The sequence below is a fragment of the Podarcis melisellensis genome (genome assembly GCF_964234715.1).
Source record: "Podarcis melisellensis genome assembly, chromosome: 15".
NCBI classification, from domain to species: domain Eukaryota; kingdom Metazoa; phylum Chordata; class Lepidosauria; order Squamata; family Lacertidae; genus Podarcis; species Podarcis melisellensis.
This window is the reverse complement of record NC_138532.1, coordinates 36,176,503-36,204,244: the sequence shown is the minus strand read 5'-3', so window position 1 is coordinate 36,204,244 and position 27,742 is coordinate 36,176,503. Positions and strand designations below refer to the sequence as shown.

At 44.8% G+C, this 27,742-nt stretch overlaps 1 protein-coding gene and 1 long non-coding RNA gene across 3 annotated transcripts in view; one reads left to right on the top strand and one right to left on the bottom strand.

The window, feature by feature from the left end:
- The window catches only part of LOC309358026, a 33,251-nt gene extending 10,903 nt beyond the window's left edge, over positions 1 to 22,348 (bottom strand). The window contains exons 1-3 of the long non-coding RNA XR_014163281.1: positions 22,246 to 22,348; positions 20,546 to 20,730; positions 18,284 to 18,358 (exon numbers count right to left, since the gene is read on the bottom strand). This is a non-coding gene — a long non-coding RNA (uncharacterized lncRNA). The remainder of the gene's footprint in view (positions 1 to 18,283; positions 18,359 to 20,545; positions 20,731 to 22,245) is intronic.
- A 209-nt stretch (positions 22,349 to 22,557) lies between these two features.
- The window catches only part of PAFAH1B1 (platelet activating factor acetylhydrolase 1b regulatory subunit 1), a 53,388-nt gene continuing 48,203 nt past the window's right edge, over positions 22,558 to 27,742 (top strand). The window contains exon 1 of one of the 2 annotated variants that reach the window (XM_081890562.1): positions 22,558 to 22,936. The gene's annotated coding sequence lies outside the window, so the exon portion shown is untranslated. The remainder of the gene's footprint in view (positions 22,937 to 27,742) is intronic. The other variant, XM_081890563.1, reaches the window with a different exon arrangement.

Genomic DNA, 27,742 nt, shown 5'->3' with positions numbered 1-27,742 from the left:
ATTCCACCCTCTCAAGTGAGCTAGAGGAGCTCGATCCATGTTGAGCAGGGCTAAAAAGTGTGCTGGAGGGAAATTCAGATTTTAATGCAAGTCTACCCAATTTTCACTTTCCAGCATTTTCATGTCTCCAGCTTTGGTGCAATGCAATTCTCCGGCCAAATAACATATACAAAAAATTGTGGCTACTGCAGGAAAGCGTGCCCCCCCTCAAATCACATCTGAAAAGCGTTCTATTGGGTACTTTGCTTGCAGAAAATGTGCATGTTGAGAGAAATTTGCATTAAGATGTCAACGGATTTGAAGCTTGGAGAAATGACAAATGGAGAAATCGAAATTGGCACATTCTATTCTGAGCTGCGGGTGGCGCTATGAGCATCGGGATGCGCATGGCACTGTGGGTTAAACCACAGAGCCTAGGACTTGCTGATCAGAAGGTCGGCAGTTCGAATCCCTGTGACGGGGTGAGCTTCCAATGCTCGGTCCCTGCTCCTGCCAACCTAGCAGTTCAAAAACACATCAAAGTCCAAATAGATAAATAGGTACTGCTCTGGCGGGAAGGTAAACGGCATTTCCATGCGCTGCTCTGGTTCGCCAGAAGCGGCTTAGTCATGCTGGCCACATGACCTGGAAGCTGTACACCGGCTCCCTCGGCCAATAAAGCACAACCCCAGAGTCGGTCACGACTGGACCTAATGGTCAGGGGTCCCTTTACCTTTACCTTTATTCTGAGCTGCAGGTGGGTAAGGGTGGGGCTGGAGAGGCAGCAAGGGGTTTGGGCTTGGGGGACCTTCCAACTCTATGATTCTGTGTTGGAGGCTATGATGATCCCGGCTAACCATTTAGCAGCAGGAAAGTTTGATGGAAACCCACATGCCTTTGCTTTGTCCTCACGCTCTTTAGGTACAAGAAAAATAATGGCCGTGTTCTCCCCATCAATATTTAACCATATTTGCTTCTGCTGCGTAAGGCCACATCTGCCATCTGGGTGCTAATAAGCAAACAGCTTAAAAGGGGAATGTTTTCCTTTTGGCCTCCAATAGTCTGATCACATCTTCCCAGCCCTCAGATCCTTCAAAGGATATAAAGCTGATGTTCCTCTGCTTTCTAAAAAATATATTATGCACACACTTTGACTGTAGCCTTTCCACATTTGGCTGGACAATGTCACTAGGAGGCCTGTGGACTCAGCTTTTAAAATACAATTTCACTAAAAAATAAAAAATTCCCCAGCATTTTGCAGCTCCTCTCGCTTTTTATAAAACCTGCAGGTTGCATTTGTTTTATTAGAAGAAATATTCCCCTCCTAAGTGAGAGAATAAAGGCGATCCATCTCCATTGCTGGCTTCAGATATCATCCCTGCTTGATCTGCAGGCTCCAGCACCATCTGTCTGGTCACAACCTGCAGGGATGCCAGGTAACTCCGACCAAAACAGAAACAGGAGCGGCAATTGCCGATTTTTGCTTATTCATCCCACAAAAGAAATTGATCCAGCAAGTGCAATCGTCATTCGCCATTGTTGCTGTCAGTCCGCGGTCAACACGTAATTGATTTACAGCTCCCCACCATTTGCTTTGTGTTTCCTTTGCGATGAAATGAAGTTTATATAGATATCGCTCTAAAATAGCAATGGGAAATACACAATACAGTGGTACCTCGGGTTACAGACGCTTCAGGTTACAGTCTCGGCTAACCCAGAAATAGTACCTCGGGTTAAGAACTTTGTTTCAGGATGAGAACAGAAATTTTGCTCAAGCAGTGTGGCGGCAGCGGGAGACCCCATTAGCTAAAGTGGTACCTCAGGTTAAGAACAGTTTCAGGTTAAGAATGGACCTCCAGAACAAATTAAGTTCTTAACCCGAGGTACCACTGTATACCTGCTAGCTTGTTTTGTTCATCAAATCCAGTAACTGGTTGAATAGACAATACAACCTTTAAGGCACATTCAAAGCCCATTTTCCTCTTCAAAGACTTCTGGGCGCTGTAGTTTACCCCTTACAGATGTACAACTCCCAGCAGCCCTTCACAAACTAGAGGTACCCATAATTCTCTCTCTCTGTGTGTGTGTGTGTGTGTGTGTTTGTGTGTGTGTGTGTGTGTTGAATGTGTTTTAAGGGTACAGAGCATATGCAGCCTGTGAAAGGGCAATTTGTCTGTGAAGAAGACCCGCTGCTTCTTTCCTTTAGGCAACATCCCTTCTGTTTAGTTTTTTTCTGTGCCCTTCAGGGAACGTGGCTGCCTTTGTGAGTCTGGCTGGGCCACCAACAACACCTAACCCAAATTTTGTCACAGCAGCCGTGCTGCACGTGGCAAATTCAGGGTGGAAAGGAAAACAATGCCTTCTTAACACCCCAAATGATGTGTAAACTGAATGTTGAGCAGGATAGCTCAGTGGTCTAAATCAGGGCTGGTGTCATGGGGCTGTCAGGCAAGGCATGTCCCGAGGAAGGAAGTAACTGTTGTCAAAAAGTACACTTAAAAGTTAGGGAAAGGCACGTGCATCAGTCCTGCTTTTTCAGCTAATCCTAAGTGTGCAGAAGCAGCAACAGAGAGCCTCCCCCATTGCAAGGGGTAGGACTAGATGACCCTTCTGGTTCCTCCCAACTGTACAATTCTATGATTGTATTCTATGAGCTCGGCTTGTGTATCTCCCCCATCCGAGCTGCGTGCAAGCAGGAGAAGGCTATGTCCACATGTAACTTTCTGCTATTTTCTCTTTAATCCTCTCCTGGTCCTGGGAGACAGTGGAGCAGGAGGGGGCTCTCTCTCTCTCTCTCTCTCTCTCTCTCTCTCTCTCTCTCTCTCTCTCTCTCTCTCTTCCTGCTCCTGTTCTTCACTCTCCAATCCTGCAGATTCTCCTGCCTCAGATTCTCATCTCCTGGCTGTTTCAGGCTCCCCCAGACCACTACAGTGGTACCTCAGGTTACAGATGCTTCAGGTTACATACACTTCAGGTTACAGACTCAGCTAACCCAGAAATAGTTCCTCAGGTTAAGAACTTTGCTTCAGGATAAGAACAGAAATCGTGCTCCGGTGGTGCAGCAGCAGTGGGAGGCCCCATTAGCTGAAGTGGTGCTTCAGGTTAAGAACAGTGTCAGGTTAAGAATGGACCTCCGGAACGAATTAAGTTCTTAACCCAAAGTACCACTGTAATCCCTTCTTCCAAGTCAGTCTCCAACGTGGCTTCTCTCAGTGCCCACTCATCAGAATTCAGCCACCACTCCTCAGGGTCTAGCCAGTCCATGGTAAAGGTAAAAGTAAAGGTAAAGGTAAAGGGACTCCTAACCATTAGGTCCAGTTGTGACCGACTGGGATTGCGGTGCTCATCTCGCTTTATTGGCCAAGGGAGCCGGCGTACAGCTTCCGGGTCATGTGGCCAGCATGACTAAGCCTCTTCTGGCGAACCAGAGCAGTGCACGGAAACGCCGTTTACCTTCCTGCTGGAGCGGTACCTCTTTATCTACTTGCACTTTGATGTGCTTTCAAACTGCTAGGTTGGCAGGAGCAGGGACCGAGCAATGTTTGTAGCTTCGAGAACACTGTCCAACCAAAAGTGGACAGTGATCCCCTTCATGGATCACTGCCTTGCCGTGGCGAAGGGGCTTGAATAACTCAGAGAAGCTATGAGCTATGCCGTACAGGGCCACCCAAAATGGACAGGTCATAGTGGAGAGTTTTGACCAAACGTGATCCACCTGGAGCAGGAACCGGCAAGCCACTCCAGTATCCCTGCCAAGAAAACTCCATGGACAAAGACAACAGGCATACAAACTGAAACTGACACGGGGACAAATGGAAGAAGACGCCTTCACCCTGGTATGGCTCCCTTTTATCGCATACACAGCCTAACAAGACAACGACAAGAACCCACCAACAGCATACGAATCAATATGGCTAACCTGATTCAAAAACACCAACCCACCCACCCCACTCACACATGAAAACAAAGTTCACCACAGCCATTCACAATCAACCACACCCTAGGCCAGCCCCCAACCTCTCTCATCACCAAAGGAACACAAGCAAATAGTAAAGAACCCGCACAAGCGACACTGACACAAAATCCCACACATACATTAAGTAAAATAGAAACATCGCCACCCGACTCCACCCCCACTCACCATTCCCCCCTCCACATCTTTCCCCCTTTTCTTCCAAATGTAACATTAATGTCTCAACAAATGAAACGGATTGGTAGAAAATGTAACTTGAAAAAAGAGACATTGCACATACTTTTGTAAACCAAGAAATCTTTAATAAAAAATACGTTAAAAAACAAAAGCGATTTGAATGTACTATAAATATGCAACACCAGATGGCGCCAGAGAGCAGAAAACGTTAAAACACAATAGAGATTTTTTTTCTTTCATTATAATGATCTAATTTTTGACTTATTTATAGTGTACCCCCCCTCTGTGTTTAGATCCACCCTATGTCACCTGCTGTTCTCCTGTTATGGATAGGTTCCAGCTTCCACCAGCCCCTCCCACCACGACCAAGGCCTATGAACGCTGGGAGCTGTAGACCCCAAACATCTGGAGAGCCACAGGTTCTCTGCTGCCGCTCTGGATGATTAACCTGTTCCACGCTGCAGATGTGCAATGAAACCCCAGTGCACTACAGAGAATTCTGGAATGTGCTCTAGGTCTTGCCCACTGCACTGCCCAGCACCTTTGGGACTTCCTGTTGCACCATCTGATCTGACAGCGCCCTCCTGAGTACACCCTTGTCAGGGCTAAGCTGTGGGCAGCTTCCCGAGGGGAGCCAGGAGTCGAGGAAACAGTGCCAGGAGACGCAGCCAAGGAACAAGCAGAACGCAGTTGATCAGGCAAAATTCTGGTTCAAATCAGACGGCTTTTATCGTTTTTCCTGTCTAGAAGAGTCCAGTGGGCAGTCTAGGTGTGCAAAGGCAACTTTACTGCAGGGAAGGTATCTAGACCTGCAGTTCAAATGACTCCTCACAAACGATGGCTTAAGGTTTGTTATGTTGAATAGGATCCAAAATGCAACAGTCTGATTGGTCCACAGGAGCCACCCAATCCAGCTCCAGGTGGAAGTGAATCCGCAGCCTGATTGGCCTACAGGAGAATCCTGGAATTAACCAATCACGTGGGGCCCATTATGTAAATAATGTATATAAAGCAGACATTTCGGGGGAACTTCCATTCCTCCTCACCACTATGAGCTGAATAAAGAGCATGAAATCCACTCTTGAGTCCGAGTATATTTCTGGTTCCTGGTTCTTGCTCTGAGAGGGGGAGCTCCTCCCCCCACCCACTGTTGCACAACCATAGGAGTCAGCTCCTATTGGCTGAGGTCCCTTCAGCCCCCCCAATAAAATATTTAAGGGGGCCAGCGCCCCTCAATATGTTGGGCATTGCCATTCAAATGGTGTGTGTGCCACGACTTGTGATTGATTACATGGGGTGGGCCTTAACCCCCCCCCCCATATTTCATTCATGTTGGCACCCCTGCCCACAACTGCATGTGGTTCGACTGTCTTTCCAGGGAGTTCGTCCACCATTGGTCATCCTGTTGAGAAAGCTCAGATAAACCCGATAATTTAATCTGCTCCAACTATCCCTATTTATCAGAGCTGGCCTCAGTTTGCCTTTAGTGAATCATTGCACCAGATTGGGCAATGCCGAATGGCCCATTGCTTCATGAAGATGGCGTTTAGAAGAAGAGTTTGGATTTGATATCCCGCTTTATCACTCCCCTTCAGGAGTCTCAAAGCAGCTAATGTTCTCCTTTCCCTTCCTCCCCCACAACAATCACTCTGTGAGGTGAGTGGGGCTGAAAGACTTCAGAGAAGTGTGACTAGCCAAAGGTCACCCAGCAGCTGCATGTGGAGGAGCGGGGAATTGAACCCGGTTCACCAGATTACGAGTCCACTGCTCTGAACCACTACACCACACTGGCTCTCTTTACCCTTTTTCTCACCTGAAAAGTATATAGAGGAAGTTGCAATGGTTGCAGAGGAGAGGGAATTTCAGCAGGAATGCCTTCCGCAACACATTAAAAGGCGCAAGGAGCCCTGCTCTCTTTGCATCTTGAACCGGGCCGCCCTAAGTCCCACTGCATAGAAGCGCAGCATTCATCCGGATCCTACGATCAGGGTTTGCCCCTAACCATCACATCTGGATTCAGCTGATTCTTCCTCCTCTTGCCAAATTAGGGTGAGCGACCAGGAGGGATGCAATGGCGTGTTGGAATAAATAAATGCATTTGTCCCAGGAAACAGCACCAGGGATCATACGTCCTGATTTGTTTTTCAGGATGAATGCCCCAGATGACCTGTTTATTGAGCATTTGCCCTATATTATTTGCACCAAATATGTGCGGTGGTCGTACGAAATCACCATCAAGTGGCAGTTGCCCTGCATTTTCCAGGGCAGGACTTGGGCATCTTAAAGACAGTTGCAGGTGGGAATAAATGATAGAATGGCAAATTTAGATTGCACAGTTAAAGGGGACTCGGGGTTTTTGCATAAAAACCCACATCTCTGCCCTCTTCCTACCCCACCTACTTTTTGCGGTATGGAAAATCATGGAAAAACACACTGGAAAATGTAGGATAGCAATTCATTCCCACAAAATTGTGTGCATAAACAAATCAGTATTAAAGATCAATAAACAGATTGTCTGGAAGAAGCCTTTTTGCAAAAGAGTCTCTTTTTAATTTTTTTAAAAGTGGTTTTGTTACGCAAGAGTTCTATAGTGCCAGAGATTTATTTTATTTATTTATTTTTGCAATATACCTGCCTTCTTTTGGTTAGATTACGAAGGCACACTTTTGCAAGCACAGTGCATACTGGCATCTGAAGTGACCTGGTCATACTTCTTTCAACTCCCTTAAAGCAATGGTCAGCCTCCAGTCTTTGCTTCCCCACCCCTATGGAACTGCAGATTTTCATTTTTTAAAAAGGACAGGACTCCTGATCTCTGCGTTTTGGCAAGCACCATTGCAGAACTACCGTTCCCAGGGTTCCTTTGGAGGAGCTAATATTAGCACAGTTAATATTAACTCGCCGCAAGCGTGATGCAACCCAAGCAGGGAAATACAAACAAAACAAAACACCAAGCCCAATGCTCAGCTATATTATCGTATTCATAACTGACCTGTCAATCTATTCTGTATTAAACTTTCTGTTCTTCTACCTGTCTGCTTGAAATTGCTATCCTGATCAACCTTTCCCAGCTCCTAAATTGTGCTTTGTCCATTTCCTAGTGAACGCTACCAGTCCAGGAAAGATATTTGTTTGGTCTCGGGTAGGCCTTGTCTCCAAGCAGCCCTGGGGCCTCCGAAGAATCGTATAACGCTCACGCGCCACAAGTTGTCACCAGACACCTTGCTATGTACGTCGACAGGGCGTGGGGGATGCCATCATTGGGGAAGGGGAGGAGGGAGAGGAAGGACAGAATAACGGCACACGAGAGAACCAGCAGCCAGCACGCCGATTGCTGAAAACATCACCACGTCAGCAGGGAGGAAAGAAACCCCGCCTTGCTGTGAGCATTTCTGAAAGAGAGCATGTGGGCAGAGATGCTTGCAGCCAGCTAGCTCCTCCAGTCCTCGTTTGGCTGCTCCTGTGGCAGCTCTGCTGAAAGAGGGAGGGAGAGAGGGAGGATGATGCAACCGCTTTGGCTTCACTTGTGGCAATCGCTAGGCCGTGCCCTTTTCCAGAGGAGACCAGGCATGTGAATCCAGGACAGACGACAAGGCTAGGCCGGAAGCAGCAGTGCCAGAGATCCAAGGAAGAACACCTTCCTCTCTTCCTTGTTAACCGTCTCTAAGCAAAGGTCACCACAATTTCAGCGAGGTGCTTGAATTAGGGAGACTCTGGACTCTTAGTATGCTCCAGGAGGAATTCAAGCGCCTACCCAGATTTTTTGTTTGTGCAATTAAAAGCAGAGTAAAGCACTCATTTGTCACCTTAGCACAATGCTTCCACTTTTAAAAAAGCATAGGGATGGATGAATCTGGCCATTTCAGCTTCTTGCTTTTCCGAGGTTCAGTTCAGTTCTCCACATTCCTATGCAAGTTTGTAAGATTTTTTAAAATGAAATATTCTGGAATTTTTCAGCCTTTTAGTGTGTACTTCTAATATACACATTCGGCCTAATATACACATTTCCGAAACCAATGTATAATTTTATGCATTCTGCAGGTTGTTTTTGTGCATTTTGTATATTGTATATACAATATTTGTATATTGTATATTGTTTTCCCCCATATACATTTTTCTGTGAACATCGTTTCACGGGAGAATTGCATCGCAAAATTCAAAGAGTGAAAATTTCGAAGGAGAGTTCCGTTCCAGTTTACATATTGTTTGGGGAACTGTGAATCGTGTTAAAAAGCAAACTGAAGCTTGGATTGAGTGATTAACAGGAAGACGTGTAAACTCTCTGCAAACAAATTGGAATTGAGGCAGGACGAAGGCTCGTTGTCTACGCACCCTATAAACAAATCAGAACGCTTTCAGAACGAATGTGCAGCAAAGATTTGAGCTTTGTGCAAGGAAATCAGGGTGAACGCTGAACAAACTGGATGTTGAAAGGATCACCTAGAATGGTTGTGGGTGTCTGTCCCTGCTCCCTTGGCCACTGTTTTTAAGAAGGTTACAAGGGGTCCATGATTTGGCTAAAAACTTAATGGTGCTTGGGTGATGTGGCTTCAAGCTCCCTTCCTTTCTCCCATCAGTTCTGGCACTGCTTCCCATTCTGTTGCAAAATGTCTCGGCACATTTTGCAGGGTTACAGATGCATTGATCTGGGTTGTCCCATCTCTGCAGTTCAAATACACTCAGCTTAAAGGTGCACGAGGTAAGTCAAGAGGGGCTCATGCAGGCAACAGGAAGATACACAACATGGCTTTTGTTGCACCTTCAACTCAATGCTGGACTTGGCAGTAGCAATCGCTTAGGACTAGTTGGCCAGGCATCTCTAAAGCCATATCTGCACCTATACAGGCAGCTTTTGAACTGCTAGGTTAGCAGAAACTGGAACAGAGCAACAGGAGCTCACTCCATGGACTTATCTGTCCAGGGGTCTTTTAACTTACATTTTAAAGGCACCTTCTTTATCCCAAGTCAGACCACAGGTCCATCTACTGTCCACAGTCACTGACAACAGCTGCCCAGATGAAGCGATCTCACATTGCTTTTTTGTTCTTCACTGGCCCACACAAATAGTTGCATGCTTATTACGCCTGCAGCTGCAGTCCCATTTGCCCGGGCTGAATTCAGCAAGGCTTCCTTCTGAGGAGACACGGTATTGCGCTTAGCTAGCAAAAATGCTTCTTCCAAACCGATGCCACGTTCAGCATGCTAACACGAGACACGAAACTAATTCCCAGATGTCTGCAGCGCATTTGGTGCAGGCCAGAGGAGTGTTGCCGTTACCCCAAATCAAGACTGGCATGTGGCAAAGCACAAACGGGCGATGCCCACTTCATTCCGGTTTGGGGAGGTCGCCTGCCTATTTGGCTTTGGGCCAGGCTGATTGTTAATTGCAGCCTGATGTGGCTGGCACTCTCCTGGGCTTGATCAGCTCACTTGGCAAGCTAAGTGGAGAACAGGCCACCTGGCTAATAAAAGGGCTAGGGAACATTTCGCTAGCTTGATTGTCAGCCTGATGAGGCATTTTTCTGCAGCTGACATTGAAAGTAGCCTCTCTTTTCATCCTTGCTCAGTGGCCTTGCCTGAGTTTGCATGTTCCCCAAGCAAGGAAGACTCATCCCCCCTCCTGTCTGCCTCCAAGGATAAACGGAGGCATTTTTCATAATTGCAAAATTGAAGTCAAAATAGCACTCTCTCCCCTTTCAGTTTCCTTAGTTTTGGGTGGGCACAGCTCGTTGCCACATCGCCTGTCCTGAATCCTGGTCTCTTAATCGTTGCTGATTTCAATTTCATATTTCTGTCTGCATCGCTGTATGTTTATGACGGTTTGCATATATAAGCACATTTCTGACAGTGGAACTGGGTGGGAATGGTGAACTCAAATTCTGTTATTATTTACCAGTCAGTAAGGTAAAACAAAACAAAAAAATATGACTGCAATCACAGTATGGGAGTATGGAATATAAGGGTTTGTAATGCAAAATTCAGTCAAACTCCTAAGAGTCAAGTTTCTGGCCCTGGTGGTTGCAGAAAGAAAACTGAAAATGTGTACAGTAACATCTATTAGTGTAGAATAGCTAGAGATGAGTTTCCACTCCTGTTCCTTTGTTTTGATATTTCTTCGGTTGCCTTTGGAGATCTGTGCTGTGGGTTGGGTCTAGCTTGCTTCTTCTGCTTCTCAGAACCAATGAATGCATTTGCAGTGTGTGTGTGTGTACAGAATAAAGCTGTGATTTCATTCCATTCCCCTTTTCAGGTGCCAAAGCACTGCACACACAAGTTGTCTGTTTCCCTGTCAGCTTGCTGCTTCCTCTCCATCTCCCGGAGATTAAGCAGCCAAGTTATTTGGTAACAGCTCATTGGCTCTGAAGCTCTTCTGATGCCTTTTGCTGCCTCAGCCTTTTTCTACCCAAGAGAGTGCTTTCTATTTTCCCTGGCTGACAATGCAACCCTTTGGCAACGGCCCACATTATTATTATCGTTTTTAATCTTCAGCTGGAAAAGGGCTGCAGAACAAGGAAGCGCAAGTGTCCTTTCAGAACGTGACATTTACCGCCGCAAAGTGCTTGACTGTATTGCCTCTGCTGAGCATGCTGGTGCAATTCTGGGAGTATGGGCTTTAAAAAACCAACCAACAGCCAGGTTTCTATCTCTGGTGGGCACAGCTCACGCAGTCTCAACAATCTCAGGAACAGTATTGCCAGGAACAGTATATTTCACCCACAAATGGGGAGCTGCCATGAAAAAGCCCTGTCAAGGGTCACTACTAACTGGGGCAGCTCCCAGTGGCAACATCACCAGCAAGCTTCACCTGTCAATCATAGGGTCTGAGATGGTTGACATTATTTGGGTAGCCTGTATATTTCATAACAACTATTATATTTCCGTCCCGGTGCTTCAAGTCACAAATTTTCCTCGCTGTCCGCCGTTTTGTGTAGTTATATCAACTATATAGCAGTTCTAGCTAATTCCCTCAAGTTAGCAAGGCAGTCCTGGCATTTCTAAATTTGTAATATTCCAGTTCAATAACCACAGTGGCAAAAATAAATGAATGAATGAATGAATATCCAGCTTAAAGATCCCTGAAGCGATCACTTTTGTAAACATACATGTAAGATATGGATTCACACGTAGCTGTGAAGGGATATACAACCAGATCTGTTAACAGTAGAAAATGAATATCTAATTGTGCAAAAGTCATAGTACAGAGTTACTGCCTCCTTCATTAGTTATTTCGAAGCCTTGATCAGTGTGTAATACTACATGTTTTAAAAATCTAATTTACTGGGCTTTAAAATAAGGCACACTGTACGGGATTAGGTTGTTTTGAGGTTCTTTCCATTTCTCTGGCCCAGGTTGTACAGGAATAGATTTCTACAGAGCAGTAGGCACAGCATGTGTAAGTAATGACAGATAATGCTATCAAGGACTTTTCCTAGAATGCGAGGCTTAAAGCATCTCATTAAACAGTACAGGATTCCACTTAGTCTGATGTACTACGGCTTCAGGAGCGATATTTATGCCAATCGGAGGGCATTATCCTCCATGAGGGACAGAGCACTCCCAGTACGACCTCAGTGCATTTGGATTTTCTTTGTCCCCATAGGTTGGCACTTCAAAATGAGAGTGGCAGGGGCTAATACAAAGACTTAAAACTGAGGCTTTCCATTTGATTTCACAAAGGGCGCACAGATAGAAAAACTGATGTGGCCAGTGTACACCGTAAATTGGTACAGTCCTCATGCAGTGGATTGCAATGATAAAGAGGAGCTTTTGTGTGCAAGCGCTTCTCCCTGATGAGGTGTGTGTTTCGTAAGGCACATGGTGCAGGGAAAACCCTCTGGACAGAGGATAGCAGAGCTGGAGACACATGAGGATTCAACCACAGTGGTACAAGTAGGCAGCCCCTTACTTAATATACCAGTGATGCTAAGAACCCAGAAGTGGCTGAAGCAGGCTAGTAGAGATTAGCAGCTTTTCCCTGATTGGTTCCTTTACTATTCTGTAAGTTCACCCTGTCCTGCATCCAACACTTCCTGAGCTCTGAAATAACTAGAAGAATTTATGGAATTAAGTAATGAATTAATTCCAGTTTGCTACAACTTTCATCTCCTTTACTTTGTTTGAACGATTTCCCTCTTGATGGTGGCAATCCTATGCACACTTACCAGGGGATAAGGCAGACACAGAAGGATGTTGAGGAATTGTGAGGGGAAAAGGGGGGAAGCATGGGAATTGCCATAGTTCGCTTGTTCGCCTATAGTCAGGAATGGAAATCAGTCGAGCGAATATAATCTGTATCAGTTCACATTTTTAAGTCCACAAAAGAGATGTAATTAATGACTTTCTTTTGACATTTCCTTTTTATTGAAATGAATGCAAGTCTTGAAAATGAAATAGTGTTTGGTGAGATGATTCATGTAGGATTCGTTGGGAAATGATGTGCAGTGGAACAGAAACAGCACTGGTTGTGACCATTAAGAGTTAGAATGGAAATTGCTGCCTTCTTACATCCCTACTTCTGAGTAAACATGCATAGGATGGTGCTGCATGCTGCCAATGTGCAGGTGCAAACAAAAAAATAAAAATTGGTGCATCTGGCATTCAGAAGCATATTGCCTCCAACAGTGGTAGAAGTTAAGCATTAGGATTTGTGGCCTATCTGATAGCCTTATTCTCCATCCATGAAAGCCTTGGAAGGAAAGTTTGGGTGCCAAAGTCCCACCATCTTTCCCTTCAGCTTTCCAGCATCACAAGGAAGTATGGAGGAAAGGACTAAACTGCCAGCAGCCTCTTAGATGGGTGAGGCTGGCTCACCCTAAATTTTAATTAACACTGGAGGGAATCACAAGGGCCCAAAGCTGGGAACTCACAACAAACTAGAAAAGGTTGTCTTCTGTTGGTCCCCTGAGCCAAAGCAAACTGAAGTCTGGCTGTCTAAAGGCAAGAACAATGTGGATGTCCCTGTTTTCAAATTGCAACCTTATCTTTTCTCCTGAAAAAGAAAGAAAAAACACCTGAGACCATTGTATGTGGAATTTCAGGGTGTGCTTGTCTTGGTCCCCCATGATGACAGAAATGTCTGTGAGAAATTCTGTTGACATGCTTATGTCTCGTTGGACCGGCATGTCGTTGGAACAGATGGAGAAATAAGGGACTATGCCTGGTTTTTCATACAAAGATACCTGACAGTCAGGCCCCTGCTCCAGCAAATAGCATCAAAAAGAATGCATCAAAAAGGTTTCTTGCATTTGTGGCCATGGGAATAGTTATAATGGCCATTATGGAATGTTACCTGGGAAGAGCCTTTTGTGTTGCTGCATCACATCCTAAATCATTTCATTACACGATTTCCACTTCCCCGCGGACTGTGACAAAATCTTTAAAATAATTGAGCCTTATATTCTGGATTCTCTCCAACATCTATATTGGGAAAAAATAACTTTGCCTCCAGCAGAGAGAAGACAGACACCTTCAGATTTACATAATGTTCATTCTGTTGACTTGGCATACTCTCCTTATTTGATTCCCCTATAGCCACCTTCCCAAACACCTCCTTAAAAGGGCATGCTATTTCTTAAAACAAAGAGAAAAGGAGAGCAGCTCAATAACCATAACATTTTAGAAACATTCTATTGATTGCACGCCTGGGATCAATGCCTTTCTACACCAACAAGCTGCATGCTTTGTAACCTGTCAGAAGGACGTCGAAATGATTATTGTATTCTCTTGCATGATAAAATGTAAAAAGTGGTTTAATTTAATGTAGCTTTCACAAAGCCACCTTAATACTAAAAGAGCTACTGTGTTATGTCTGGAAGTGGCTGCAGATTTGATGGCAGAACCTGCACATGGGGATGAAGCTGGGTGGGGGAGGGAGCTCAGGGAGAGAGAAATGCTTCTGGTTGTCAGAGACGTCCGTAGGGATTATTCTCTTGGAATGAACTGAACTCTCATTTCGAAAGAGGTAGCAAACTGCCAATTGATTCCCACCACCTCAAAATGGGAAAAACAAACAAAAACCAGCTGGTTGTTATATATTGAAGGATGGGTCTGATATAAAATTGCACAAGTGATGGGGGCACAGCAGGGGTTTGGACTAGATGACCCTTGGGTCCCTTCCAGCAATTTATTGAAATGTTTTCACGAAGAAAAAAAAATTCCCCGTTTTGTTATTTTTCGAAGAGTATTTCTAAACACCCAACTCATAAAAAACCGTGGTGTTGTACAATAACATCATTAAAACGTACTAAAATAATAAAATCCAATATCAGTTTTGCTACAAGGGCCTTTTCAAGGAAGTCTCAGACGATTCATGAAATTAGGAAACAGACATTCCCATTCAAAGGAAAACAATATAGGTACTTCATAATTACTAATTTTTATTTTCCAGTTTGCTGTTCTAGAAGGCAGACAAATTTCATGTCTGAGTGCCATTGGCAGCTTTTAAATTATGCCTGCTATTATTTTAATAAAAGGGGGGGTGTCCCGCACTATGCTCCTCTCACATATTTTTTGTGAGGCGTTACCCCCCCTTTTGCTATTAACAATTTATTGAAATATTTTCATGAAGAAAAAAATCCCTATTTCATTATTTTTCTAAGAGTATTTCTAAACAACCAACTCATAAAAAGTGTGGTGGTGTACAATAAAATCATTATAATGTACTAAAATTATAAAAGCATACAGAGCAGAACAAATTCCCAACAGTGAACTAAATTAATTCTCTAAAAAAACACACTTGACAGAATGTTTTTAGCAGGCAGTGAAAAAGCAGAGTTGTTTAAAAGAGCACCTCCTCCTCTTCTTTTGAATATCATATTATGTATCATGCTGCATACCTACTATCCATTTAAAACACACTCCCCCCCCCCTGAACCTTGGGAACTGTAAGGGTGCTGGAAATTGTAGCTCTGTGGGGGGCAAACCACAGTTCTCAGGATTCTTGGGCGGGGACGTCTTTTAAATGTATGGTGTGTCTGCAGCCATAAAGAAAGGGAATGTATATGTATGTACACGTACATATGTAAGTGGATAAGTCATATAAAACACTCCTGATTTTTAACTAAAATTTACACAGTGAGCATCCCCCTTTGATGTGGTCCAGGTGACATCTAGACCATGTGCAGCTCCAAGACCACCACCCAAACACAGGTCCCCCCTTCATGTAAATGACTGCAGTGAGTGACCCTTTTATGATATCCTTTCTTTGCTCCTCATATATCAAATCTGGTGCATGCAGAGAGGAGAGAAAGATTGGCAGCCACAGCTCTTAGAATAAATAGCTGATACTCTTAGGGATGGGCATACAAATCCATGTTTTTCATTTTCTAATTTTCCTAGCCTTCAGATCATCCCATTTCTATATTGATTTTTGATATTATTTCTTTAAAAAGTCTGCATGGAAATTTGCACTCATTTTTTTAGCTCATTTCTTTTAACGTACTGTTAATGTGTGTAGTTTTGTTCAGCGTTTTTCTTTTTGAAAGCCATTTCCCCTATCAGAATGCATTTTTGTACATGAATTTCACTGATAAATGCATTTCTGCGCACACTTTTCACTAATATACACATTTTTGCAGACATACGGCTGGAGAACTATATCACAAAAACTGTAGAAGAGCACAGTGTGGAGAGGGGTGTTTTATCTTTATCTATTAGTTTGAAAGTGCACGTCTGGTAAATTAAATAAAAACCGAATGCATAAATCCTTCAACACAACTCTTGGGCCAATTGACTGGAGGACAGTAGCATGTATATCCTCTTGGAAGAACAGGGAGATGAGGTCTCCCACCTGCAGTAATACGGCAAAACTGCTACTACCTTTGAGAGAGCAGCACCAGCCGTTTGAAGAACTATATCAGACAATATCTCTTTTCCTTACACATCGGCAAGATGTACTGTATAGGAAGAGGAGATAGGATATGTGTGCAAGAGTGTGAGAGGTGAACCATAGGCTTGGATGAGTCTCTCTGCCGCTACAGCTATTCGACCAGCTACAGCCAGGACCAAGCCAACAACCACACAGCAATGGCAAGAAGGGATGATCAACCAGTGCTAGTCAACTGTGTGTGTGTAGATGGGTGGGTGGAAGAGTTTCAGTTCAGTCTTTTATTTTCTCCCACCCCAACCACTCTGATTATAGGTTTTGGTATGAACATATGTATTTCCTATTCCCTAGAAGTGGGGTGAGGCAAAGTTAGAAGAAGCTGGGGCTTTGAGTATCTCTCTCTCTCTGCTACAAGGTTACCTGAAGCAGGAGAGACTATCACACTTTGAGAGCTGAAAGGGCTGATATGCAAAAACCTAAATCTGGAGGGGGAAAGAAAGGTACTGTCACTGCTCCAAGATGGGTGGGTTAGATAGGAGCCATTTTCTAGGAGGAAATGACTATGCATGCCATAGGAAGAGCCCAGCTGGATCAGGCCAAGAGCCCATCTAGTTCGACATCCCCATTTTTACAGTGGCAAACTAGATGCTTTTGGGAAGCCTGTAAGCAGGACCTGAGCACAATGGCAGCCTCTCCTCTGGTGGCTTCCAGCAATTGGCATTCGGGGGCAGACTGCCTCCAACAGTGGAAACATAGTCATGTCTTCTTTTCAGCCGGAACTCAATTATGGCACCATTCTAAGAGAACGTGGGAGGTGCTCATGGTGAGTTCCAGCATGTCTTTTTCTAGAAAAATAGCGCTGCCCACAGTATATAAATAAGATCCTTAGCATTGGAAGACAAAGGTAGTATTAATTCCGTCATGCTGAGATGACCTACAAACGACCTACAAAGAGCTTACTGGCTTTGGCTTTTGCCACCACAGAGTAAGTTTTATGTGATATATGTAGGTGACAGAGATAATGGCATCGGCAGGCATGCCCACTGACTCATTAAATTAAATGGTAAGATATTTCTAGGAGTTAATTTCCTTCAATAAATACACGGACAGCTAGTTATGACAATATTTGTGCCGCCAGATTTATGCCTGATTGACAGAGCATTAATCTCCCATACCAGGTCCATGCAAGCGATTCTGCATGTCATTTCATTAAAAACAACTGATTATATTGCAGGGTGGGATAATTATCACTGCTGCTCTGTACGCAATTGCTGGCAGGGTAGTACTGAAAAACAGTGGTCTTAAATTAGCCTAACATACTAGATTCAACTGATAGTAGCTTAATAAAGGAGCCTTCACTTGGCATCTAAAAGTCAATGACGTATGAGCCAGGCAATATGCCCAGGGAAGGTATTCCATAATCAAGGTATCACAGCTACTGAGCAAAGCCTCTCCCTAGTAGCCAGCTACCCTCAAAATGAAAACTGCATTTTGAAATACAGCCTTTTATGCATTTCCCTCCAAACCAGCTCTGATCCTAATTGAGAAAAAGAATGACCTAGCTGCTTTTAAGCCAGTAGTGTATAAATAGCCATTCCCATCAGGCCCAATTGGAATCGACATGCTGGCCGGAGCTGATGGGAGTTGTAGTGCAATCAAAACACCTGGAGGGCAACAAGTTGAGAAAGGCAGGTGTAAAATGTCAAGCAGCCCCCATATTCTCTCATCCTGTGCATGATCTGGGACTGCCTGCTCTTCAGGTCTGGTAGGACCACAGAGCACCTGCCGCTTACCATTGAGTGGTCACAATTTCAGGATCAGGGCTTTACAGTGCATGTGCTGTCCAAGTTCTGGTCCGGAATACTTACCATGCTTGCGTATTTCTGCTGCAGATAGACTAGTCTGTAACTCCTTTTCCTGTTTTATTTTTAGCTAAGGAAGTGATTTATGGAACATAGCCACAACTCAAAGCTTCTACTTTGGGAAATACAATGGCTTGTACCCAGCATTAGTCAAAGTAGACCCACTTAAATTAATGGAAGTGAATCAAGCCAACTTGAATAAAATATGGGGGGGGGGCAAGTAAGCCCTACCCTGCATAACTGATCACATGACGCAGTGCATTAACCCCATTTGAATGGCAATGTGCATCACCTTTGGAGGGCCTGTCCCCCTAAAATATTTGACCCTTGGAAACCTAGGATTTGGCTGCTGTGGAAGTGAAGGAGTGCTAGGGACTGACCTTCTGTACTTTAAGTTTCTTACCTGCTTGAATGCAGAATCAGGGCCCCATATCAGGGAAGCAGACCTCATGTCGCGTATCCCTTTACCTCAGTGTTTGGAGACCTGGAAGCATGGATAGCCTCTGGAAAGGAATGGCAAGGTTGTTTTCGCCTTCTTCATACCTGTCCCAGAAGAAAAGCCAAGTCATAGTTTTTTTCAGAAAGTAAGGACTGCACTTACTGTTTGTAAGAGAGCTTTTAAGTTGGGATCACTGGCATGGACAGGGGCAGTGCTTTTTTTCCTAAAAAAATGTTTAGGGGTACTCTCATTTTCCTACTCTTATTGAAATACTGCCCCTCAAAGAGGCCAAACTTAGATTCTGCGTCCCCCCAGAAAAAAAGCACTAGACAGGGGTATTTAGAACATGCTGTAATACCTAATAAAAGCTGCTGAGGTTGGTATTGAGAAAGGGAAGCATGATGAGCCCCTGTCCTTGAGTGGACAAGACTGGCTGAGCTCCATTAATTTCACTGAATCTACTCTGAGTAGAACTTAGATAAACAGTGTACATGCTGCAGCTTCAACCTCTCTTTCCTCTGTGTTTTGCCACGGTCTCCAATTAATATAATGGGCACATCTTATTTAACAATAGACTCAAGTAATAATGAAGGCAGATTGGATATAGCTAATGGGGAAAACAATTGTTCCATTCTGTGAGTGAGACTAAATTCAGATCTACGCTATGTGCCCTAAGCATTTCAACCAAACAACAGTTGCTAAATTATTAGAATGCTATGGTATATTTGTATGTTTAAGAAATAAACATGTAATATAAATTTCTGGTGCCTCACCGAAGCTTAGATGATATTGTGAGACCTCAGCCCACTGAAATTCTCTCAGAAATTCTTTTTATTTTATTTGAAGAAAAAAACTCCCATAGATGATCACAGAGAAGCCTCTTTGATGCTATACACACATATCTGCATGCCCAATCTTCAAAGGCTTTCTTTTTTAACAGAGCCATGGTTTAATACTTTTTAAAAGTTTTGTTCCTATTTCATACACCATTTGATCTTGTCTTCAATCACGCGAAGTGAGCTTTAAAATATAGTTTGCAGTCTTTCATTCCTTTTACTAGTCTGCCCTACTGAAAAAGCTCATAAAGACTAACGGCCCTTCTAGGCAAGACTGCATATGTTGGTTCTTTTTCATTATTAGCATGCTTCTGTCACATTCAAGACAGCAGGGAGACCTGATTTGTTACTTAAGAGCCATTAATAGATTACTACATCATAATTGAGTAGAAGCCATTTGTCTCTAGAAGTCAGGTGTTTAGCCAATTGCAATCAAGCAGGCTGGATACACATCTGCTTTAACACTGGTCTTACCTGTTGTCTAATCTACTGTATATTTTGGAAACAGTTTGTCTGTCTGTCCATCTGTGCTCTATAGGTTTGGCCACCTCTTTTGAGATATTGCTGCCAAATTTGACACGAATGTTCCCGAGGTAGGGGCTGCAGTCTTGATTGACGTTTGAATGCCAAGTGCCATTTTGAATCAAGATGGCAGACTAAAATATGACTAAAACCCACAAATTACATTGTCCATCTAAAATCTCACAGGGGTTGTATTATTTGAATTCCTAGGCAGCGCTGGACTGCTAGTGGAAGCTTGAAGGATACTAAAGTTTAACAAGAGCACTTTCCACAACTTTCATCATTTCTGACCATTGACCATTGTAGCTGGGGCGGATGGGAGGAGGATTCCAACAATATCTGGAGAGCTGTAGGTTAGCTGTCCCTGTTGTAGAGGGTGAAGCACCATTTACAACTCCTTACAGAACATGTCTGCATTATATATTTAAGTCAATTCAAGTTTCGTTCAGACTAATTCACCCATGCACCTCCATCTAAGCCAGGTGGATTATACCTCTATAACAGGATGAGGTGTATCTACTTGCTATTTTGCGGCATCACAAAAGTACCAGGAACTCTTGAGAGGAAACCTTAATCCCAATCTGTGTTAAAGTGGATGCTGGAAGGTATTATTTTCATTCCCACCATGTATTTGTCACATTCAACACTGCTTCCATTCTGCTGCAGTTCAACTTCCACCAAAAACTCAACTAGAAACTATACAAAATTTTGAAAAACAGTTTTTCATTTCTATTAATAAAACAATAATGGACAAAGCAAACTTCTTTTCTGAGTCACAGCATTATGTGTCATGCTTGGTTGTTGTTGTGTTCTTGTTTTTTTTTGCTATTATGTTATGCATTTTGTGCTTTTATGTTGCAAACCGCCCTCAGATCTTCAGCTGAAGGGTAGTACATAAATTTAATAAATAACAATAATAATAATCCATCTCACCAAAATCATGACAACTGTGAATAATGTGTCGGCTTGGTCTGCTGTCCAGGTGCTAACTTGATGGAGAAGCACAAGTCCCTCCACTTCTCTCTCTTCTGGTTCTTCCTCTTCAAAACAAATTTGGCTCCAACTGTATTTCAGATAGAGGACTCCTTTAATAGCTGTCCATCAAACAGAGGAGAGTTCTGCAAATGAAGACATAGAATTGAATCATAGAATTGTACAGTTGGAAGGGACCCCAAGGGTCTTCTAGTCCTGCCCACAACTGTCCCTGGGTGGGCTTGAACCACCAATCTTCTAGTTAACCATAAGCAGCATTGACCCACATGCCCACCCTACCTCCTATGCAGTTTAGAGTCCATGAGACCCGCTTCCAAGCAGACATAGGGTAGCCAGGGTGGTTTTGACCATACACAATTTTTGGATTTACATGCTCTCCTTGGAATGTAACCCCAGCGTAAATTGAGTTGCCTGTATGTAACTTTAAAAACGGCAACCTTTGTGTACTTTTTTTTCTCTTCCCTCTCTATTCCCTTTTCCTCCAATGTGGTGTCTATTAGACTGTAAGCCTGTGCACAGGTTAATCTGTGTACTGTCCCTAGGAAAATTAAAGTGCTTTGTAAATGATAATTTACAGTAACAGTATTTTCCCAGTATACCCCTGCCTCCACTTCCTTGTGAGTTTAATTTTAGATTACTAGCTTTTCAGACAGCGAACTGTAGTCTTATACTTTGCAACCCCCTTGGAATGAAAGTTCAGAATGAAACTATTAATTGGCCAAACTTTTAACTCTTACCTATTTTTGGATTTTTAAATTTTATTTTCTTCTTTGAATTGTATTGTTTGGGGCCATTTCGATTGCTGAAAGGTTGTATTAGAGAACAAAACACCTATGCTGGTATTTCCACCTACATGGTGCTGTAAGACTGACACTATTGTTATTCCAAAGCTTTTTTTGAGGGTGTGAGAGAAGCGCTATGAATGCTTTTATAAAAAAGGCACATTGAAGTAAAAATAAATGAATAAGGCCACCACCGTATTTTTTTACTTGGCAATAAGACCTGTGGAACTCAGGAGGTTGTACATAGAGATTTAGCTTGTAACAACATAACGATGTAAGAGGTGTTGAGAACAAATTTTAGTGGAACTAGACTGTGTAAGAGAATTTCCCCTGTTCTGTAAGAAAAACGTGCAAGAGGACATTAGTAATGTCATTAATAGTATTATATTTATATTGCTGCCTATCACTGTATATTTCATTCGTGGTTTACAAAAAAAAGCTTGATGGGATGATGATAATGAAAATGAACCGCCAGTCATTTAAGAAGCATAAAAGACATGATTGTTCATAAAATAAATCATTGGCTAAGAAATTTTTCTCCGCTGCTTGTCTGTGAAGGATTACTGATTGCTGCGGGTGGGTTGTTGTTGTTTTAATAGGGGGTCTTTAATTTTAAAATATTGTTGACAGCGCGATTTGTGAGCCGTTTTTGAATTTTAAAATGATGTTGTTGTTGGTGCTGCGGTTCGTCCGCCGCCTTGAGCTCGTCAGAAAACGCGACGATCACAAGGACGATTGTTTGAAATTAAGACCAATAGAAGTATTTTAATAATCATAACCATAATCATATTGTTGATGAGTGTGATAAGAGAGTAACAATGGTGAGTATAAACAGGAGAGGGTTGAGGAGAAACCGACCGACCGCCACACAAGCAGAAGCGGCCAGGCGGGCTGAGGTAAACTGGCCGCGGTGCATGTCGGGAACAGAGTCCGGGCGGGTGTTGCTGCTGCTGCTGTGGCGGCGGCGGCTGCTGCCCTCGTCGTCGTCGCCGCCCACCCCGCGCCGCCGCCTTCTCCTCGGCCGCGCTGCACGCCGGGAGTCGGCGCGCGTCGGCCTCCCCGCAAGATGGTCTCCGGGCTGCTATCCCCTCCCCTCTCCGCACATGCGCAGTTCTTAAAGCGGGCCGAGCCTGCTCCCTCCTCCGCTGCTGCTCCCTCCCTCCTTCCTTCCTGGCGGCCGGGGCGCCACTGACAAGACCGGGGCGGGAAAAGGGCGGTCGACGCCGCTGCTGCTGCCGACGACGACGAAGGAAGACGACGACGACGACGACGAGCGCGACGACCATTACCGCCGAAGAAGGAACACCGCTGCGACCCCTCCGCCTGCCCCTCCTCAGCCAGCCTCCTCCCACAAGCTTCCTCCATCTTCTTTCTCCACAAGCCGGCAAAAGGGGAGGGGGCCGAGAGAGCCCTTCTTCGGCGAGGCCGGCTGTGTGCCTCCCCCGGGCCCAAGGAAGCGACCAGCAATTCCCCCCCCCTCACAGTACGCGCTCGCCTCGCGTGCGGAACCGGCGCCGGTGAACTGGTGGGAGCGGCCTCGGAGGCTCGGGTAAGGCCGGCCGGCTTCTGGGTCCAGCGGGAGAAGGGAGGGTGTCACACCTATAAGGCGCGACACGGGCTTGTACTGTGGCGCTTTGCTTTATTTATTCATGTATATTGGGCGCGGGGTGAACGGGCGGTAGGCCCCGGCTTGGGGCTGCTCGTGTTGCTGCTGTTGCCGCCGCCGCCGCCTCCTCCTCCTCCTCTCCCTCCCTCCTTCCTTCCTCGCTTCTTTCCAGCTCGCTCTCAAAATGGCCGCCGCGCCCGTTGATATTGAGACGGGGGTGGGGGGGGGGGAAGGGAGGAGAGAAGGAGAAAGGGAGGGATGAATAAGGCTTCCCTTCTCTCTCTTTCTCCGACTCGCATCCTTACCGTCGTCATCGCGTGTTTGTGTTTTGCCCCCTTCACGCCCCAACCTTCATTCGTACGTCTCTCTGAAATGCACACTGCCCATTCTTCTCCTCTGTCGGATACCCCCCCCTTCTCCCCTTCTTTCCTTAGGTGACTAGGCAAGAAAAACGCGTATGGCGTGCTTTCCTTTGCTCCCGCTCATCCACCCTCCACACACAAACGTCGTTCTTCCTCCTGGCCTTTAGCCACCCCTGTACTATGATTACCTCTGCCTCTTTCCCCGCATCCAGCATCTCTCCTGAACATCTCTCCATGCACCCACACCCCGCACCCACCTCCTGCCAAGCGGCATGACCCTGTTTATTCTTTTCCCGGTCCCCTCCCATAGAAGTAGGGTGGATAGATTAGTCCCCCCCCCCTTTTTGATATATTACCCTTTCTCAGTCTCTAGTGGAATCAAGGTTATTTTTCCTCTTTCATCCTACTTTCCTTTTTAACGGGAGTGGGGCACGTGTGACCCTCTCTAGTGGGGCTGCGCCTTGTTTCTCCTCTTCCACACCCATCTTATAGGTGACACTTGTCTTCTAATAGGAAGCAAAAGGGTTTCTTTTCCTTCTTGCCCCTCTTTCCTGTTAGAGGGGGTGTACAAATGAGTATATAGTTGCCCTTGTGACTTCCAATTTTGTTTATCTATAGAGGAGGTCGGTGGCCCCTCACCTTGGCTGAGAAACTAGCCTCCCTTTAATGGAGAATCTGTTACATTTTCCATTAAAGGATATAGATTTTCCATTGGAGGGAGGGGGAGGCTCCTAATACTGCTGTTTTACTATTATCTGAATTCTCAGCATCCCTCTCCAGCTGGATGTGATCTTTTCCAGTTTTTCAGTTCCTCAATTCTGCCTAGCATCTCCGCCCCATAATCCTGCATTACTGCATTTCTCCCCTCCCCTCTGTACACACCTCTTCATCTCCTTTCTCTATCTGGAGGAGTCTGATCACACCCTTTGCTCTCTGGTTTCCCCCCATTCTTAAGCCATCTTTTAAAGCATAATTTGTTGGTACCCACTACCTCCTACTACCACAGCATCTCTCTACATCCTCTGTTCCTAGCTCTATCATCTCCCCTTCTTGCATCTGCTTTGTCACTCTGAAACCTCATCATGCTGCCTTGCTTGAAGGCCCTTCGTGCTCTAGTCTAGACCAGCCTTTGCACCCATCTTACTTTTGCTTCTGACATTCAGAATCCTGCTTTTCTTCAGCTTTAGTCCTCTACTCCCAGCTCTATTGTTATATCTGTAGTATTTCTTTACTAGCCTCTTATTTTTGAATCTCCCTTCTTGCAACCTCCGGTCCATTTTTCAGTTCCATATTTCTGTAAGCTTTGTCTCACAGCCCACAACTCTGGTCTCCTACCACACTCTTCTTTCATTATCTTTTCTTCATATTTTCTGCCACTCCACTGCTTGACCACCTGCATTCCATAATGATGTTTTCTTCTGGCAACTTCACGATAAATGGGGTGGAGGAGGTTGTAGTGATAGTGACCCCAATAAAGGCCTGGAAGTAGAGAGGAAGTCAGATTGAAAGGAAATATATCATAGATCTCCCCCCTCCCCACATGCTCCTTGCATTTCTTTATTTCTTTCTTGTTGACAAAAATGGGAGGAGAATTACTGTTTGTTGGCAAGTTGGCCTGCTTCTCTGTGTTGTTTGTTTTAAACAAGATGAGTGTTGGGGTACTGGCTCATTAAAATAAATGATCTGTGGTACACAACATAAAAGAGATGTTTGGCAGCTCTAATCTGGTGGAAAAGGGCCTTTTGACAGACAACCAATCTCCCTGCAGTGACTGAGTAAGAGAAAAATCATTGCTAGGAGGTGGCTCAGACCTTCAGAACAAGCTGCAGCAAAAATGGGAGGAGGATGTGATGAACACTTACGGAGATAAGATTCCACATGTTGGGGGTTAGCACCTCATTGCTGGTAGAACCTCATTGCTGGCAGCTTAGAGAAGAAATTGCCCTTTTGAAAGATGGGGAGGAGGAGTGATGCTAGAGATGCCAGCAAGGAATCTCTTCCCATTAAGGTGCTTGTTTGTTCTGTATTGTTCAGAATACAGCTCTTATTGTAACAATTTAGCTTTGTGATTCTCTCTTCCCTTTTACCTTACTTTTGTGAAGAAGTTAAGGTGGGTCACACACATAGGAGATGTTTTTGGAGTGGTGATGTGGGTGGGGGAAAGAGAAATTATGCACTCAGCCTCTGAGACTAGTCACATCCCATCTTATTTGGTTTAGTAGCATTGGCTGGGGAAAAAATGTTCCGATACTACTGCAGTATGGCTTGATTGATGCAGGTCAAATATTTTTGGAGTGAGTTTCGTAGCCATGAGTGTTGGAAGCTATACTAACAGTTTTCACTGTGCCTCTCCCTCTGTCCACCCAAAGGGTGGCGGGCGGGGGGGGGGAGAATAGTGATGTATTTAGGTGCATTAACCTGTTTGCATATTCAATTCCCCCCTGGAATTCTTTTACATCTTGCTACTGTGCATATGTCACATTTGTGGACTGCACTAGCGGGTGTGGAATGGTCCGAATTCTCAGATTTATAATTAAACAATTGTGCACCATTGAATTGCTTGGTGGTGTGGGACAGGATTTATCAGTGTAGCTGAATTATTATTATTATTATTATTATTATTATTATTATTCAGAGTGGTTTAGAATATCCCTGAATCAGATTTTTTTGAACAAAGAGAACACTTTTAACAAAAGCCTCTGCCACAGATACATTAGTTTGTCAGTAATGTTTTGTGTGTTCTTGTTTGGTTGGATTGTGTTTATGGAGGGCGAGTACAGCCATTGAGGAGAAAACTGGGTGGAGTAAGGCAGAAGCTGTGAAATGGCTAGATTACCCTTTTCATAGCATTCACACCACCCATTTTCTGCTTGTGTTTTTACTGGATTGGAAGGTATAGTAATTGCAGTAACAATGAAGTCTGTTCTTTAGGGAGGAGTCTAGTGGCATAGAAATCAAGTGAATGTAGTAGTCTTTATTTATCTCACCACCCCCCTTCCGTAGATCTTGATTTGTCTAGCAGTAAAGTAGCCAGTCAATGTTGGAAAGCAAGGGTTTTTGTTGTTGTTTGATTATCTTTCTGATTGACACAGATTTTCACTTTTTTACTTCATTTGGGATATGATATATTTACACAAATAGTACATATCAAATTTCTACATTAGTGAATGGTGACTTCATTTGTTCTTACATTTTGTGGTGGTTTTCTGTAGCAGAGTGTTACCTTTACACTCTGTCTTGTCTTGTCTCCTCTCCACAAGTATGATCAAATTGAGCACTGTTATCCTTTGACACATTTTTAAAGAGTACAGAAAAAATGTAGGACAAAAGGATATGGAAAACACTCTGATGGAATGGTAAACATGATGTTCCATCTTTCTTTACACTTACCTAATGAAGGATGGCAGTGTTCTCATTGATATTCAATCTTTGTCATGCCAAATCCAATTCTTAACAAGGGTGAATATACATAGATTGTATCGGACAAAGCACAATTTGATTCTTATCAATATGGGTGTGGATTAAACTGTACCATATATAGTATAATTTTTTAGCATTTCTTTTATGAGTGGCTACTGTTTCCTGCATTTCTTCAAACCAAATACTGTAGTTTGGTTGTTTGCTAGAGCAGTGTTTCCCAACCGGTGTTCCGCGGCACACTAGTGTGCCGCGAGACGTTGCCTGGTGTGCCGCGGGAAAAATTAAAAAATTCGAAAGATATCCAGAGAGGCGGCCTTCAGGCGAGTTTTAATTTTAATTTTCCTTCTCCCACTTAATGCCCCACGCTCGCCCGAGCAGCTTGCAGTCCTCGGTAACCACGGCGACCCGAGGGAGGGGAGGGAACAGGGAAGTCGAGGGCGGCGGCGAGCCGCGATGACGTCAGTGGGCCGCGCCGCCTCGCCCTGGCACGGTGTGAGAGCCCCGGCTAGTGGCGCGAGCTTCGGAATAAGTGGGATCCGCGTGCGCGAGACCGAGATCGCGGGTAAGGAGCTCAGCCCTGGGCAGGAGGAAGCGGGGCCGCGCATGCGGGCCACATCCCCACAGAGAGCGAGCCTCCCCCGGCCCACCACTCCGGGCAGGTCCACTCGCATGAGGGGGCGGCGATGGCGACGGCCGGCAGCTTGCCTGCAATGCCATCCCTCGAGCAGGCGAGGAGCCCGGAGGCTACCAGATGCGAGTCCTCTTTCCCACCCTGCTCGGGAGTCCAGAGCACTTGGTCGCATTCAGGATCTAGAGTGGGGAAGCGGGGCTTGTGTCTGGGCTGGACACATTGGGCTGCCTGTGCCGCTCGACCTGCGGGGAGAAATCAGGGTGGGAGTCACGACCGTGAGGCAGGGCTGCCAAGTGTGGCAGAAGAGGACACGGCCGTCGCACCTGTCCTTAGGTA